This window comes from Mesoplodon densirostris, chromosome 18 (assembly GCF_025265405.1).
Source record: "Mesoplodon densirostris isolate mMesDen1 chromosome 18, mMesDen1 primary haplotype, whole genome shotgun sequence".
Taxonomy (NCBI): Eukaryota; Metazoa; Chordata; class Mammalia; order Artiodactyla; family Ziphiidae; genus Mesoplodon; species Mesoplodon densirostris.
This window is the reverse complement of record NC_082678.1, coordinates 8,789,531-8,793,266: the sequence shown is the minus strand read 5'-3', so window position 1 is coordinate 8,793,266 and position 3,736 is coordinate 8,789,531. Positions and strand designations below refer to the sequence as shown.

General features: G+C 48.0%; 1 non-coding gene across 1 annotated transcript; it reads left to right on the top strand.

The window, feature by feature from the left end:
- The first annotated feature begins 488 nt into the window (after positions 1-488).
- TRNAW-CCA (transfer RNA tryptophan (anticodon CCA)) lies at positions 489-560 on the top strand. Its single transcript has one exon. It is a non-coding gene; the product is annotated as a tRNA-Trp (tRNA).
- Positions 561-3,736: the final 3,176 nt, after the last annotated feature.

Sequence of the window (3,736 nt, the reverse complement as noted above, 5' to 3'; positions counted from 1 at the left end):
GCTCAGAGAGATTATGTGACTTGTTCAAGGTCAAGAGCAGAGACAAGAATCCAGGTTTGGGGGCCCTGCTTTCCCTACCATGTCTCCCAGTCCAGGGACAGCTGGTTTTCAAAGGTCTCCCTCTCAGCCAGTCCACTGACCCAGAGGTCACTGTGATGAAAGCCAAGATCAGGGCAAGGCCTTGGGCAAGCAGCTGAACCGCTTTACTCGATAACAATCTCTGGTGAGCCAACAGCCTGTCTGGTGAGCCCACAGCCTGCCAGGCACCGGGGAAGAGAGAAGAATTAACACTGGGCCTGACTCAGAAGAGCTCACAGCTGAGAGTGGGGGGTGTGAGGGGGGTTCTGTGTGCCCCAGGGGCCACAGAGGAGGAAATTAACCCCAGCCCCACTCCTGACGCTTGTGGGTCCAGGACAAGAAGTCAACTGGAGCCCACTTACAATTCATCTAAATGTTTAACAGTTATAAAGCAAGCCAACCCAGGGACTTCCCTGGTGGTCCAGTGGCTAAGACTCCATGCTTCCAATGCAGGGGCCCAGGTTCAATCCCTGGTCAGGGAACTAGATCCCACATGCCGCAACTAAGAGTTCACATGCCACAACTAAAGATCCCACATGCCGCAACTAAAGACCCCACATGCCACAACAAAGATCCTGTACACGGCAACAAAGATCCTGCATGCCTCAACTAAGACCCATCCAGGGACTTCCCTGGTGGCGCAGTGGTTAAGAATCCGCCTGCCAATGTGGGGGACACAGGTTCGAGCCCTGGTCCGGGAGGATCCCACATGCTGCGGAGCAACTAAGCCTGTGTGCCACAACTACTGAAGCCCGCACGCCTAGAGCCCGTGCTCCACGGCAGGAGAAGCCACTGCAATGAGAAGCCCATGCACTGCAACGAAGAGTAGCCCCCGCTCCCCGCAACTAGAGAAACTCCGCGTGCAGCAACAAAGACCCAACGCAGCCAAAAATAAATAAATTTTTTTTAAAAAGAGATGATTCTTTAAAAAGAAAAGAGAGACCCAAACCAGCCAAATAAATAAATATTAAATAAATAAATACAGCAAGCCAACCCAGATAAATACATTCTATCCTCTTACCCTCGTAAATATACCTTCAAGAGGACCTGGAAAGCCAGTTATAAAAATAATTTCTCAGACTAGAGCTCTGCACTGGAACACCCCCGGCTCTGTCCTGCACTAAGAGGAGCCACAATCAAACACACACACACACACACACACACACACACACGCACACACACACACACCCCTCAAGCTGCATAGCCAAGCCCCTCCCACACCCACACCCTTCCAAGCACCTTGACCCACCTGTACAACTAGAGCTGTGCACACCAGCTGTACAGTCTACCCTTAGGACAATAAACCTGGAGGGTGGCCTGTGTAGGCCCTGGAAGCAGGCTTGGGACCCTCTGGGTAGGGAACCAAAGGTTCCTAAGGCATGTGCTAGCCCTGGGTGATCCAATATGGTAGCCACTAGCCACATGTAGCTACTTACATTTTGATTTAAACTATTTAAAATTAAATAGGTCCCACTATTAAAATTATGTGGTCCCACTGAACCACATATCAAGTGCTCAATAACCACATGTGGCTGGTGGCCACCACACTGGACAGCACAGGTAGAGAATATTTCTATTACCACAGAAAGTTCTACTGAACAGCGCTGGTCTAGACGGTGAGGCAGGCCTCCCAGTGAGCTCCTCACCTGGAAGAAGTCAGAGCTGCACCCCTCTTGCCCAGATGTAAAGGCTGCACAGCCTGAGGATGTCAGGAAGTCTTCACAAAGATGGTGTCATTTGAGCACTTGACCAAATTAGTGGGAGGGGGTGGAAAAGGAATGTGAATGGCCATTCAAACAGAGAGAACAGCATGTGCATATGCAAAGGTCCAGTGGCCACTGGAATGAGGGGCATGGGATTAGAGGGGGGAGGGTGGGAGTCTGGAAGGATCCACAGGCCCAATCCTCAAGGTCCTGGAGGACATGCTAAGGATATGAGACTTGAGCTGGTGGCTGATGGGGGCAGGAGGGGCAAGAGAGACATGGCCAGCTGGGCACATCAGAAAGAGAAGGAAGAACTGAAGACCAGTTAGGGATTTCAAAACAAAACAGAACAACAGACCAGGAGAGAGAAGCAGAGGGGTGGGGAGGGAGAGATCTTTCAGAGGGAAGACATGGCTTTGATGTAAGGGTGAAAAACAGCTCATGTTTGGGGAGGAGATGATGGGGAGATGGTGGGTCACAACAGGGACAAGGACGAAGGAGGAGTCACATATTGGGAGAGAAATAAACAGTTCCATTTGGGATTCCTAGAATCTGAGGGGCATCCACTGGGCCAGTCCAGACTGAGGGGGTGGACACTGGACCAGTCCTGCCCTCCTATGTTAGTGAAGAAGAGAGGGGATGTGGACGCTGTGAGAAGGCTGAGCTCTCGCAGGGAGGTGAATGAGTCCAGAGACCCATCTGAGGACAAGAACTGGGAGGATGTCCCCACTGGGGTGTGGGGAGGCTACAACAAAGACCAGAACCTGCAGATTTCCCCAGATAAACCACACTTGCAAGGCTGACTCCCAGAGAAGCCAGCAGGCCCAGCCAGCACTCCATCATTTGTTGAGGAGGGAGGATGGGCAGAGACTGGGGAAGCAGGGCCTGGGAGGTTTCAGGGAGGAGGGTTAGATTCCAGCCCTGGGAGGAGGTCAAGAGGGTAAGGACTATGAAGACGATTGAGTTGGGCAATCAGGGGTCCCTAGTAGCCTTCAAAAAGAATAATGCTTCCCATGGGAGCTCTGAATTTCAAGGGCAAGTTTGGCAGCAGGAGGGAGATGAGGGGAGAAGAGAGGGTCAAAATCTAAGCCAGCCACCAGCAGACAGAAAACACACACACATAATTAATGGTGCCATTCTTAACTTGTGTTGAAAATCTGGTTCAAGTTTTCACAGATAACTCATGGGTTAATCCTTAGAGGTTCAGGAGTTCCACGAACTCCTTAAGGTGGAGAATCCCACCTCAAGAACATAAAATATTGCTTACCTAGTATTCCCTCTCAGGGTGTGTAGACTGAATCTACCCCTAAGGAAACAGCAGACAAACCCCAAATGAGGAACACTCAATTAAAAGAAGAAAAGGCAGGGCGGTCTACTCTGAAAACATGTCACAAAAGATGAAAAAAGATAAGGAATTGTTCCAGATTAAAGAAGCTTAAGAAATATGACAATTGTATGCAATCTGTAATCCTGATTTGGATTGTACACTAGAGGGAAACAAATAGTCTAAAGGACCCTATTGAATCAATTGGTAAAATTGGAATATGAACAATAAATTAGATGAAAGTATTATATCAACCTGAAATTTCCCAAAGTTGAAAAGAGTGCTTATGCAAGAGAATGTCCTTGTTCTTAGGAAATACCCGCTAAAGTATGTACAGGTAAATGGGCATGACGGTTGCCACTTACTACTCTCGGTTCAGGGAATAAGTAAGTAAGTAAGTAAGTAAGTAAGTAAGTAAATAAATAAATAAATAAATAAATATTAAATACATATTTCACAGAGAATAAGGGAGGGAGCAATTGGGACAAAATTTTAACAACTGGTGAATCTGGGTAAGGCGTATATGAAGGATCTTTGTATCTTATTGCAGCTCTCCTGTAAGCTTAAAATTTTTCCAAATAAAAACTTTTAGAAAACAAAAAAACTCTACCCAAACCAGGAGCCTCCTGAA